Genomic DNA, 15050 nt, shown 5'->3' with positions numbered 1-15050 from the left:
CCATTCTAAATAGCCACTGCTTTTGTTATAATATTTTAAGTATTTACCCCAGACTAAACTCCTCAAATTTCCAAAGCATATAGCATGGTATAAAAACTGGGCACAACTTATTTTCAGAGGAAAGTTCTCTAATTATCCAAAGTATATGGTGGTATACTTTGGATAATCTGCAAATGATATAACTAATAAGTGGTTAATATCCAAACAGTATAAAGAACTCATACAACTGAACACTAAAGAACACAAATAATCCAATTAAAAATGGGCAGAGGACCAGAAAAACCCTTTTCCAAAGAAAACATACAGATGGTCAACAGACCCATGAAAAGATGCTCAGCATCACAAATATGCAGGGAAATCCAAATCAAAACCACAATGAGATATCACCTTACACTTGTCAGAATGGCCAAAATCAAAAAGACAAGAAGTAACAAGTGTGGGTGGGGATGTGGAGAAAGAGAAACCCTCATACACGGTTGGGGGAAATGTAAATTGGTACAGCCACTGTGGAAAACAGTATGGAGGTTCCTCAAAAAAATTAAAAATAGAACTACCATATGATCCAATAATTCCGCTTTGGGGTATTTACTGAAGGAAAAGGAAAACACTAACTTGAGAAGACATATGCACCTGAAGGTTTATTGCAGCATTATTTATAGTTAGTCAAGACAGAGAAGCAACCTAAGTGTCCATCAATAGATGAACAGATAAGGAATATGTGGGATATATACACCCCAGAATATTACACAGCCATAAAAAAGATGAGATTGTGCCATTTGAGACAACATGGATGGACCTAGAGGGTATTTATGCTAAGTGAAATAAGTCAGAGAAAGAAATACCTTATGATTCCAGTCATAAGTGAAATCTTTAAAAAAATGAATAAACAAACAAAAAGCAGCAGAACTATAAATACAGAGGACTGCTGGTTGCCAGAGGGGAGGAGGGGGGGAGGTGGGTAAAATGGGTGGAGGGGAGTGGGAGATACAAGCCTCCAGTCATGGAATGAGTAAGTCAAGGGAATTAAAACAGCATAAGGAATACAGTCAATATTACTGTAATAGCAATGTAATGGGACAGATGGTAGCTGCATTGTGGTGAGCACAACATAATGTATAAACTTGTCAAATCACTAAGTTGAACACCTGAAACTAATGTAACATTGTGTGTCAACTATACTGAAATTAAAAAGTATATGGTGATAAAATCCTCGATGATTCTAATATTTTAATTAGAGCAAAGTGATGAAATATTTTATTAAATGTCCAAATCCAATACCACCTTTTCTATGAAACCCTCCATGGTCCTTCCATTGGTTTTTAGCAGAAGTAACCATTTCTGCTGTTCTGTTTCAACAGCACTTTTCATAGCTCTTTGCTACAGGCTTTCATCATAGGTTATGATCAAGATGTATCCCCAACTGTGATGTCAGCTCTTTAAGAATGGGACTATTTTTTTCATCTCTATATTCATAATGCTTATCATGGTTTCTAAAATATAGCTATTTAATAAACACCTACCAAATGAATAAATAAATCAACCATGTTTATTATGATTTTAATAAGTCATTCTAATTGTGTGTTCATTTTCACCATTCATTTCATGAGCACCATGTACATGTGTGCAGAAAAAAATTGTCTCTGAATGACTAGAGATGCTTCTATCATAAATATACCAAAGCTTACAAAATATGCTATTAAAGATTTAATAACCATAATTAGATTTCATGCTGAATGCATTCTAACAATATAGTATTAAAAAGATGTACTGAATTAAATTCTGTGGGTGCTAATTTAGGGGATATGGTGAGAACCGTTAAGCTAGGAATGCCAAAAGACCATTTGGTCACCAAAATCTTATAAGGAAATATGCATCGAAAATTGTTCCGATAGCCTCAGACCCATCATTAATTTCAACATTTTCACTTCAAGACCTGTTTTCTTGTGCCAGAAAAATGGAAATAAAATCATAGGGTAAGAAAAGAAAAACAGTGCAATGTGAGTCAGCAAAGTTTTTACTCCAAAGGCTGAAATATACTTCCCCCAAGGTATTCCCACTGAGGAAGATATCCAGTAAATAATAAATGTCTAAAATGTGTCAATCTGGGGCACCTGGGTGGCTCAGTTGGTTAAGCGTCTGCCTTCGGCTCAGGTCATGATCCCAGGGTCCTGGGATCGAGCCCCGCATCGGGCTCCCTGCTCAGCGGGAAGCCTGCTTCTCCCTCTCCCTCTGCCGCTAGCCCTGCTTGTGCTCTCTCTGTGTCAAATAAATAAATAAAATCTTTAAAAAAATGTGTCAATTTACTGTTTTCCCCCTAGAAACACAGTGATCTCTTCTAATCCTCATATTTATCTCATCCTTTTGTATTTCTATACACTTTGATTTTTTATGTTTTTATATAAATGCCAGGTAACACACAGTGTAATATTGTTTCAGGTGCACAATAGAGTGATTCAACACTTCCATACATCACCCGGTGCTCATCATGTAGGTGCATGCCTTCATCCCCATCACCTATTTCACCCATGTCCCCACCCACCTCCCCTCTGGTGACCATCAACGTGTTCTCTGTAGCTAAGAGTCTGTTTCTTGGTTTGTCTCTTTTTCCCCTTAGCTCACTTGTTTTGTTTCTTAAACTCCACATATGAGTGAAATCATATGGTACTTGTCTTTGACTGACTTCTTTTGTGAAGCATTATATTCTTTAGCTCCATCCATGCCATTGCAAATGGCAATATTTCATTCTTTTCCATAGCTGAGTAATATTCCATTGTGTACATATACTACATGCTGTGAGCTATGTGCTTTGAAACTAACTTCTGATTTTCAGATATCAGAACACATAGGCAATTATTTGTATAAACAAACTGCTTTACAGCCCCTGTGAACATGCATGCTCCTGGAGCATGACCACTTCTTGAAATCCCTATCCTCCTCTCCCTCAGCAAATATCATCCTCATTATCATTTTAGCAAAAGTTTATTGAGTTCCATGAAATGTGTATTTCTAGAATTTTTACCATAAGAATACAGGTGAGTTATATGTTGCACTTTCTCTTTTAGCAGTATATAATGTAGAAGTATGGAGAAGATGGATCAATAGGTTACCAATGGATATGACACATAAATCTAATAAAGTGCAAGATAAATGTGTACACAAAAGAATAAATTCACATTAAAATCTATATGTGATCATGCAAGCTTTTACACTACTTAGTTCTCAAATATTTGAAGTCAGTTTAACTCTCAGAAACAACAGGATCAAGAACTAGGCAAGAAAACAGACATCAAAAAATAATGGCCCCTATCAAGATGTACAATTCTCATAATAAATGCCCAACCTATAGAAAAAATCTAAAAGATGGTTCCATCATGCTAGGCTAGATTATGTTGCAATCACAACCTAACTTCCAAATCTGCATGCATAACAAAGGCTTATTTTTGATTCGTGCTATGAATTCATGTGGATTAAGGGATTGGAGGACAGGGGAGAAATATGGTGCCATGTCTCTTCACTCTAGGAACAAGGCTAACAGAAGGTCCCCAACTGGGGCTGGTTGCCATGGCAGGGAAAGACAGGTTCTGACAAACGGTGCACCAGTTCGTGCAGCTTTCTCCCAGGAGTGACATAAAGAGCTTCTCGGGATTCATTCACCAAAGCAAGTCACATGGCCAAGCTTTATGTAAAGGAGATGGGAAAATTCAACCACCCTTGTGCCCAGACACGAGCCAGAAATATTTGATGAGTAGCACTAGTAAGCACATGAACGAATAGGTAATAGCTTAAAATTTTTCAAACATCCAGATGTCGGTAAAGTGCAGGTAATGTATCTCTATGATATTTTCTCTTTCCTTACAGATATATTCAGCATCTTAACCTGAAAATCTTGACAAAAAAGCTACCACATTAGTAATACATCCTTCCACAAAAGTTCTATTTTTCTCTCCTCTCCCTTCATTTAATTCAGATCTGTGCAAGTTTAGCAGAATTAAGTATATGAGCAAATTTTAGCGGATTCCCTTCAAAAATATTAGCTGATTTTGCTTCACAGGGAGCAGAAAAAGTAAAAACATTAGATATCCATTACATTTGCTCCTGAGGTGGTTTCCTTGAGTTAAACCAGTTAAACAGGTGGACATTGTAAACATACTAAAAAGACAAAAACAAAAACCTGTCTGGAAAGTTGACTATGTTCTGAATTCCTTTACAACTGACTCAGTGTTTTTAAATAAGATCTTAAATACAACAGACACCATCTAAAATAATGCATCTCAGTTATTTTTGATGTCTCCAACCTGTTCTTGAATGACATTAGAGAAGAATAAAGATTGGCTAACCTAGTCATGGAGATGGAAAAGATAGTCCTTGCATCCTTTTCTGAACACAGAAGAGGAGGTTTATGCACTAAAAATATTATGTACAACTGTTGCCCCATATATTATTATAGATGCTTTTATCATACTAAAAAATGTACCCATCTTGGACTATCATCTTTTCAACCCTTTATAGTAAAAGTCTGCACATTATTCCAGAAATAAAGGTGATGCAGATAAACTTCTTAGAGCTGTGCACTTATCCTTTTTATTTATTCTATTTTGATTTTAAAGTAATCATTTAAAAGAATTCCTGTAACATTCTTTACCCTCCCCTCCAGGCTACTGCTCATGAAATATCTACGAGGTTTCTTGGAAATTTGGGCACAGTGAGGAGGCAGCAGTGTGTGTGTGTGTTGTGGTATTGGGCTACGATGAGCCTAAAAGAACAATGCATATAATGGGACAATGAATAATCCCAGTCCCACAAGCCTCACACCCACCTCAGTCCTTCAATCCCACAGTCCTGGGTCTGTCTTCTTTTGAACTTTCTAAGACATGTAAAAGAAAGCTTGGGGAGAGGGTCAGAGATATCTGGCAGCCTATTTTACTGACAACCTCCCTCTCTCCCTCTAGATAGCATCAAGAAGAGAAGCAAATGAGCAAGTCTGCCATCTAGTTGTTCGCTTTCTGTTTTTGGTCCCTAAAGTCATTAAAAACAGAAAGAGAAGGAGAGAAAGGATGAGACAGAGACAGAGAAGAGTAGAGAGGTATTGGAGAGAGGTGTAGGCAGACAGATGAAGTCTACAAATGAAACACGTCTTTTCTCTCCAGGTCTCTCCACTACTTGGTCACCCAGTTGTGATCACATGGGTGAAAGGGGGCTAAGAAACATGCCACATTCTTCATGGGCTCATTGGCTGTGGCTAAGAACATGTGATTCCTAGAAAGGATACCATATTCACCCTTGCTGAAAGCATGGAGTCACACAATCACCTGTCTGTCATCAGGTATGGTTCCTGAATGACAGTGAAAGGGGGCTAGACAGAAGAGTTTCCCAGTGGTTGGTAGGGAGCCTGAGTCCACAGGAGGTTCTGAAGGTCCCTATCACATAGAAACCAGACAATGGGGTTGCTGGTGGTCTGGACACAGATTATCCAAAAGGCTGGAGAGAAAAGGGAGAGCATGGAACAGGCCTCTATGAAGACTTACTAGTACCAAAAACTCAGGGAAAACTTGGGACTTGGGTAGATTGAGGTCCCTTACATATTGCCCTTCACCTCACACAGGCTCAGCAGCTTTCCATTATTTATGTCCCTGTTTTCCCAGATACTCAGCAGGGTGGGTGAAATGAGCGCCTGTCCAAAGATGAAAATTCAGGTGGTGGTCACCAACCAGAGGTTTTAGGGCCATGGAATGATCCCCTGGAATATGAGCAACTTGCCACAGACATTAGACATGAACCCAGCTTTTCACCATTCTGGAGGTTGGAGTTCTTGAAGATACAATGATCCTCTTTAAATATGATTCTTAAGAACCTAAGTTAGAAGCAGGTGGGTGGCTCAGTCGTTAAGTGTCTGCCTTCGGCTCAGGTCGTGATCTCAGGGTTCTGGGATCGAGCCCCACGTCGGGCTCCCTGCTCAGGGAGGGAGTCTGCTTCTCCCTCTCCCTCCCCCCACCAGCTCCAGCACATGCTCTGTCTCTCTCAAAAATAAATCAAGAAGGAGGAGGAGGAGGAAGGGAGGAGGAAGAGGAGGAGGAAGAGGAGGAGGGAGGGAGGAGGAGGAGGAGAAGGAAGAAGCGGAAGAAGAGGGAGAAGGAGAAGAAGGTGGGAGGGCCCTGACTCAGACAAGGCTTCAAGCAAGTAGATGAAGGTGCTGTTGTCTTCAGCGTCATTTCCTTGGCTTAGACACAACGATGGCCATGTCATAAGAGCTACATTCCTGTGGATGAGAGCGCTGAAGGGGGGGTGGGGGTGGGTAACAGAGAAGCCAGCAAATGCACACCACTGCTGGCCACAGAGAGGTCTGACTACTCGTGGCAGGTCATCTGGAGCAAGAACAATCTCCAAAGGTAGAAGTGACTCACACTAGCACCCAAATAACTTGAGTACCTCCGTGGGCCACCCTGCCGAAAGTAGTCCGATTTTCCTTCACACAGTAGGTGGTTTTGTAGGAACTGGGCCACAGCTCCCCTTTAGCAATAACAGCAACTCTGTCAGAGTCAAGGAAGCTGTAGTCTGAGGTGAAGAAGGTGACGGAGCTACAGGGGATGTCCTGTTCCTGCAAATGAAAGACTGGAGCATGGGGTCCTGATCCTAGGTTTAGAATGGAAAGGAATGACACTTGTCCAGAAGATCTGACCTCATCATGTTCTTTAATGATCGCCTTGCTTCTGCAGTGAGTTTGTTCCGAAGACCTTGAACTTGTAGCCTGTCCTGAGATGTCTGAACTCATTCATCAGTTACTGGTATAAAACCTTAGCAAATCTGCCCTGTGGCCCTTGAGCATGGCTGTTAGGTGGGGGCTGGTTCAAAAGGTGGGGGTCTCACACCATGGGTATATTTTGGTTGACGAATCTCGTGGCCTCACCCAAGTGCCACTGCATTTACCCCAACCTGGGCTCCAGCTGGAGGAAGGCCCTGTCAGCCTGGGCACCCACTGTCCCCACTCCACACTCAAGAAAGTTCTTGAAGAGACCACATTCAGGGGCCGGACCTTGCTGCTCCCTTCACTTCTTATTACTTCATTTTCCTTCACCATCTCTCTTCCCTTCACAGGAACATCCCTCCCTTGTCTTCTCCTCTACATCCTCCTTCAATTTTTCCTTCTCCAGCATTCCTGTGTCTCCTCCAGCTTTTCATCCACTACTTGCTTCTGCTGCCATGGAGAAGGTGGCACACCTCAGTTGTCCCCTGAGTCCTCAGTCGTCACCTGAGACCTCTAGGACACCATGAACCAGATCTCTGCAGGCACTCCACCTAACATTAACAGGGTGTGGTGGGGGGACACCCTCCTGAAGGTAGGTCACTCACCAGGACCAGAGGTGCGGGACAAAACTGAGGTTTCACAGGCGATGGCTGGCAGGATGGGGTAGCCTGGATATTGCTACACCCCGGCCACCCCAGCTCTAAAGGAGGGGGCACCACTGGTCCCAGTTCCTGGGATTAGACAGAACAGGAACTTCAACTCAGCAAAAAGAGGTTCTATCTCCCACAGAGGGGGTCAAGAAGCACCCTACACCTCCTTAACATATTCATTTAATTAGACATTATATTGGGAATCCACCTGCACATATTAATACCCTTCCTATACAATATGGTTATCAGAAAGCAAAATTATTAAGCTGTCCTTTTTAGTTTTTGTAAATAATCTTGTAGTCATCCAATATGAGCACCTTCATTATAGGGTCCTATTTCATGATGATAAAGGTTGATATTCTGGAAATTATTCTGATGTATTAATGAGTTAATGTTGCAAAGTCTAGCACTCTGTACTGGTCCTTATGCCGTCTTTGTGATGAGTCATTAAAGTGACCTCATAATACTTCTAACTTTCTATCTCTATCGATGTTACCCCTTGTCACATGGGAACTGAAAGTCTTCATTTGGCATAGTCATTAACCAGACTGGCACTTCAGAGTGAGGCGTCTCCGTACACAGACACTGACTCTTTGCACACTCTCAGGAAAATAAAAGGTCATCCGCTCCTAAAGTCCACTGTCATTGCTACCAATGGATTGCTGCTTTCCCCAGGATAGCTTTTAAGTCACAGCCTGATTATCCTCAGAGATCCTGACTCAGAGGATGGGTTGAAACCAGGTTTATTTACTCTTTTGAAACCTTGAAAACCTCGTGGATATGCTCATTATTTTGAAAGATGTCTCACAAAGAGAAGACGAAAACTATTTCTACCTCACTGGGTACACAGCTTTTAGGGCACGTTCCCAGCACAGCAAACTATATAAACAAAGTCTCTCTCAAGAAGGAGGCCTTACTTTCAAGTTTTTTTCCCCTCCTTCTGGGACTGTAACTGGAATACACATATCCAATGGATAAATTTCTCTCTCTAGCATGATATCATGTTGGTGTATGTGGGTGTGTTTGTGTGTTTATATTCTACCCCTACTAGATACTTATTTAACTTTTTCTATGTCTGAACCCTAGCACAGTAGCAAGATGGTCTTTAAGAGTTTTATTGAGTGCTTTAAACTGTATCTAATTTCTACATTTATAGGTTGGAATTGTCAAGTTTTCAAATGCAAAACTCAGGACCACCTATATAAAAATCACCCAGAGGGTAACTTGCCCAAAATGAGATCCCCAAGGCCTCACACCCAGATCTACTAAATCAAAATAAAGGTATAAGGCCCAGCTATCTGTACTTTCACATGTTTTCAGGTATATTTTATGATTTCCAAGGTTTGAAGACTTCTGGTATATTACGTGAGCTAAAAACACTACAATTTTCACCCAGATATTCACCTTTTTTTTTTCAAGACCCAAAGAGCTCTTGAAAGGAAGAAAGAAAAGAAAAGCACTGCTACTCTTTTTTTTTTTAAAGATTTTATTTATTTATTTGAGACAGAGAGAATGAGAGAGAGAGCGAGCACATGAGAGGGGGGAGGGTCAGAGGGAGAAGCAGACTCCCTGCCGAGCAGGGAGCCCGATGCGGGACTCAATCCTGGGCCTCCAGGATCATGACCTGAGCCGAAGGCAGTCGCTTAACCAACTGAGCCACCCATGCGCCCCATCACTGCTACTCTTGAACCCGAGCCATCCTATATACTCCTGCTCTGTCTTCTACCCTATCCGTAGGGCAGTAAACTTCTCTAGACATTTCCTTATCTGCCAGAACTTTAAACTACAACTCCTAGCCCAGACATAACCTCCATCCTGCCAACACACCCAAAATGCTGAGTCATTTGGCATAGTAGGCATTCAATGACCCAAAGAAAGTTTGTTGAGTTCAATTAAATACATCCACATCAATTGTGTATAATGGTTTAGCAGTTCGAATGGAAACAACTTCAAGGAATTACTAATAAAAGCCATTTCAAAAAATCCCTCATTCTTTACAAAAAAAAATCTGTCTAATTATATTCATTTTGGTTGATTTTCTGACCCAAATACTACTTCTTTTAAGGATGTCTCTACAGTGCTCAGCCGACACAGCATTGGAAAGGAGGTCATGGATATAAATAGAACAGTGATTTGGCCTGTGAACTACTCCCAAATGAGGGAAAATAGATTCCAAATGACTGCCTATCAAAGAAAGCTTTTTTCCTGATAAAACACTCAGTAGATCCATCAGTGCGAACTCCACTTTCTTCCCAGGGATCTCAACCATGTGAAATACGCTGTTGTCAGGCCCCAGGTTATTTACAATAAAAGTTATCGAATACTGGGTCATGTGAACAAAGAAAAATACATTGAAATACTCAGTCAAAATTTCTTTCTAATTTCTTGTAGGATCATCAATGACAGGGCTCCAACTTTCCACTTTCATCCCGCACCACCACTTTAATTTACTCTATGCTCCAATCAAAATGAATAACTCAAAGTTCTTGGCAAACTTTCTGTATCTCCCATCACCATGTTTATACTGGGTTACTGTTCTACTTGGAATCATCCATTCACTCTTTAGAAAATAATTACTGAGTCTATTATTTTCAAGAAAAGTTTTCTAGAGATTCCTGATTTGACAGAACTTTAAACATTGTCCCTAGAGAACAGTGAATGTCTGCTATACTTTCATAAACACGTAAGAGTTAAATGTTGTTGAATTGATGTCACAAAAATAGTTTCAAGACTTACAATAAAGCTATAGTAACCAAGGCACAATAATACCGAAGGAATAGACAAATACATCAGTGGAACAGAACAGTGAATACAGATGTAGATTCCCATTAATATAGGCAACTGATCTTTGGCAAAGGAGCAGGGGAAACACAATGGAGCAAAGATAGTCTTTCAACAAATGATGCTGAAACAAACGGACATCCACATGCAAAAAAATGAATCTAGACACAGACCTGACACACTCCACAAAAAAATTAACTCAAAATTAACAGACCTAAATGTAAACTGGAAAACTATAAAACTCCTAGAAGATAAGAGAAAACCTAGATGACCTTGGGGGTGGTGATTGATGCCTTTCTAGATACAATACTAAAGACATGCTCTATGAAAGAAATAACTGATAAATTGAAAGTGCACTTAATTAAAATTAAAGCCTTCTGCTCCGTAAAAGATAATATCAAGAGAAATGAGAGGACAAGCCAGAGACTGGGAGAAAATATTTGCAAAAGACATATGTGATAAAGGACTTGTAAAACTCTTAAAACTCAACAACAACAAATGACCCAATTAAAAAATGGGCCAAACACCTTCATAGACACCTCACCAAAGAAGATATATAGATGGCAAATAAGCATATGAAAAGAGACATCACATCATAGGTCATCAAAGAAATGCAAATTAAAACAATAATGTAGTAGTTACTACAAGCCTATTAGAATAGCCAAAATCCAGAACACTGACAACACCAAATCCTGACGAGGATGTGAAGCAATAGGAAATCTTTCATTGCTGTTGGGAATGCAAAATGATAAAGCCTCTTTGAAAGACATTTTGATGGCTTCTTACACAACTAAATATACTCTATGACTGATGACATATGAATGATCCAGCAATTGCACTCCTTGGTGTTTACCAAAGGAAATGAAAACTTAAGCCCATACAAAAACCTACCCACAGATGTTTACAGAAGCTTTATTCATAACTGTCAAAACTTGGAAGCAACCAAGATGTCCTTCAGTAGGTAAATAAAAAAAATAAAGAGTGGAACATCCAGAAATGGAATATTATTCAGCACTAAAAAGAAATTATCAAACCACAAGACACAGACACTTAAGTGCATATTACTAAGTAGAAGAAGCCAATCTGGAAAGACTACGTACTGTATGATTCCAACTATATGACCTTCTGGAAAAGGTAACACTATGGACACAGTAAAAAGATCAGTGGTTGACGGTGACTGACAGATAAGGACAGGGATGACTAGGCGGAGCACAGAGGATTTTTTTTTATTCTTATGTTAATCCCCATACATTACATCATTAGTTCTAGATGAAGTGTGGAGCACAGAGGATTTTTAAGGCAGTGAAAATCCTGCCTTAAAATAAGGCAGTGAAAATGATGAAGATATGTCATCTTACATTTGCCCAAACCCATAGAATGTGCAATACAAGAGTGAACTGTAAGGCAAACTATGGATTTGTGGTGATTACGATGTGTCAATGTAAGTTCATCATCGGTAAGAATGTACCATTCTGGTGACTGATGTTGATAATGGATAAGGCTACGGGGGCAGGGAGTATATGGGAAATTTCTGTACCTTCCTCTCAATTTTATTGTAAACCTAAAACTGCTCTAGAAAAATTAAGGCTTCTTTTAAAAAGTGAACAGTGCAGCCCAATGAGCAAATCAAATGGAAATATGTCATTACAAATTTGTTTCTTAAAGGAATATGATCTCCATAAATCCCAATAGCCTCAGGTATCGAAGGAATTATTATCTTTTTTCCTCCTAGATTTTGCTTAGAAAACAAGCTTTCCCCATCCCCTCTTCCATGAGTCAAACGTGTCACATACTTCCAAGTCCATTTTCATGCTGTATCTTTTCTGATCCTTCAAATCCTTCAGTAGAATGTTATCTTTGCTTTTTGTAGAAACTCAATAAAGCTTGGCTGCAGCATATCATACACTGCAGTCATCTGTGTTTGTACTTTGTTATCACCCTGTCTAGATTACTAGGTCATTTACCTTTTAAGGCAAGGATAATATCCTGGTTATCTTTTTAAGTCCTGCAGGGGCTAATAGAGTGCTAGCACAGTAGATGCTTAGAGAATTATGACTGCATCAAACTGTATTATAAACATCTCTATCAAGAGCTAGCTCGGTCAATATAGATAATGTATAAATTACTTTTCAAAATCAAAGTCATTGTTAACAATCAACTCAGGTTAAGCCTACATAATACCAAATCAAGAACATATTCAGGTGATCAGGCGATTTGCATGAATAACGGAAGTATTTCTATTAAGTAGACAAGATTAACCACTTCCTTCAGGTTTCCAACATTGACTCAAGCCTCTCATACACACCTGCCACCCCAGGGAATGCTACCACCATTTCTCAGTTGAATGATGGTAATAATATCCTTATGTTCTGCTTTTGCTCACTAACTCCCCACCTGAGATCTATACCCCACATAATTTTTAAAGTGATTTTTATGAAGCAAATCTACTTGTGTCACTCCTCTACCCTCTATAAAAATCCTTCAATAACTTCACTTTGTTCCAATGATTAAGACCAAAATCCTTATAATGGCTAAAACACCTATAGGTTCTAGTTCCTACCTACCTCTCCATTTTTATCTTGTGCTACTCTTGCATTATTTAAGTTTGACCATGGTGATCTTCATTTAGTTGTTCCAATTTCATCATGTTCTTTTCTGACTCAGAGCCTTTACATATCCTGACCCCACTGCATAGAATCCTCTACTCCCAACATCTTTCCTACCCAATTAGCTCCTTCTCATCCTTCAGATCTCTATTTAAAGGTCATCTCCTCAGGGATGCCTTCCTGAACTCCTAGACTAAAGCAGGTATCTCTAACACAGGCTCTCATAACACCACATAATTTTTCTCAGTCATTCTTATGGTAGTTTATAATTACATGTTTTTTGAGTAGTGATTAATCACTGTCTTCCTCATTAGACTGTGACCTTCATCCCTGGTAAAAATGCACCATTCTGGTGACTGATGTTGATAATGGATAAGGCTACGGGGGCAGGGAGTGCCTGACAAACCATGTGCCTGACACATGGTATGTGCTCAAGAAACATTTCTTTAAGGTATAAATGGGTGAAAGTAGTTGGTCAAGTTGTGGACCACCTTAAGATCTTGAAATCTTGAGACCTCCCCAAGCACCCTTCCAGAATGGAAGAAGCCTGAGCAATGCTCAGTCCACCATCTATTAGCTCTGTGACCTCAAACAAGTTCTTTAATCTTTTTGTCTCATTTTCATCTTCTGTGAAAGGCAGATAATATCTATTTTACAAGACTGCTGAAAAGATTAAATAATTTTGTACCTCTCTAGTGATAACCATAATTTTAATTAATCATTAACTGTCTATGTAATTATTTGTTTAATGTTTAACCCCAGTGCTCAGTTATAAGCACCTAAGAATTTGGACCATGCTTGCCTAGGTACCACTATGCTCCAAGGCTTATTAGCTTAGTCTGTAGAATACAGTAGGTGATCAATAATTATTTGTTGAAGATAAAATAAATCAATAAGCATATATAAAGAATTTAGCATGGTACCTGGCACACAGGAGGCATTCAACAAATATCAATGTAGATTGAATGTTTGTGTTCCCCCCAAATTCCTATGTTGAAACCTAATCCCCAGTGTAAGGATGTTGGGATATAGGACTTTGGGGAAGTGATCAGAGACCTTTGGGAGGTCTCTACCCTCATGCATGAGATTAGAGCCCTTATAAGAGAGACCTCAGAAGGTGAGCATCCTTGTCCCTTCCACTACGTGAGGACACAGCAAGAAGACAGCCATCCATAAACCAGGAAGTGGGCCCTCACTAGACACTGAATTTGCTGACAACTTGATCTTGGAATTCCCAGCCTCCAGAACTGGGAGGAATAAAATTCTGTTATTTGCAAGCTACCCGGTCTATGGTATTTTTGTTACAGCAATCCAAATGGACTCAGACACTCTTCTTCCCTCCCTCCATAGCAAATTCCCCACGATACTCTCTAGCCCTGATCTTCTTTCATTTGAGTGGAAATGGAGTCAGCTGCTTGCACTGTTCATTAATTCACAAGGTATTTACTACAGATAGTCATTATTTTGAATTATGTATAGAAAAAAATCCCAACAACAATAATCTGCTGAGCACAATTTATGTGTCCACTGTGACAAAAATGTTAGATCAGTACTACTGTTCCCACTTTGTAGAAGCAGAAGGTATGTAATGTGACTTAATTAAGTAACAAGACAGAATTAAAATGAGCTTTTCAGGGGCGCCTGGGTGGCTCAGTCGTTAAGCATCTGCCTTCGGCTCAGGTCATGATCGAGTGTCCTGGGATGGAGCCCCGCATCGGGCTCCCTGCTCAGCGGGAAGCCTGCTTCTCCCTCTTCCACTCCCTCTGCTTGTGTTCCCTCTCTCGCTGTCTCTCTGTCAAATAAGTAAATAAAAATCTTAAAAAAAAAAAAAAGAGCTTTTCAGGCTTGATATCCAATACCCTTCCCCCTACACTTAAATGTCACTGCACAGTCAACAGTCTCATCTGGCCTCCCTGGGAGAGTCAAAGAAACTTCTTTCATCAGAGGGCTGAAATATGCCCTACCTTGAGGCAGTGGCATGAGTAATGAAATTAGGTTAAGTGGAAAAAGGGAGAAGTACAAAATTTTCTTTCCATGACACAAGAAATCTATACAGTATCAAACTTTGAGTATCCAAGGAAAATAGGAAATTAAAAAATATTGCTTTGGACTATTTTAAGAACAGCATTATCTTAACAGGCAGCTTTCATACATTCCAACATTTGGATACACAGCTGAATCAGCAGTCCAATAAGAATTTTGCTTCAGCTGATTTCTTACAGTTTTCTAGATTATTAAAAGTCCTGTTAACAATTTCAAAGCTTGAAAAAT

At 39.7% G+C, this 15050-nt stretch overlaps 1 protein-coding gene across 2 annotated transcripts in view; it reads right to left on the bottom strand.

Moving 5' to 3' along the window:
• GUCY1A2 (guanylate cyclase 1 soluble subunit alpha 2) overlaps positions 1 to 15050 on the bottom strand; it is a 291335-nt gene that overhangs the window by 93483 nt on the left and 182802 nt on the right. The window lies entirely within an intron of this gene.

The sequence above is a fragment of the Leptonychotes weddellii genome, chromosome 11 (assembly GCF_054177405.1).
Source record: "Leptonychotes weddellii isolate Sample4059 chromosome 11, ASM5417740v2, whole genome shotgun sequence".
Classification (NCBI taxonomy): Eukaryota; Metazoa; Chordata; class Mammalia; order Carnivora; family Phocidae; genus Leptonychotes; species Leptonychotes weddellii.
Note: the sequence above shows the minus strand (reverse complement) of the source record. Positions and strands in the feature narration are given on the sequence as shown.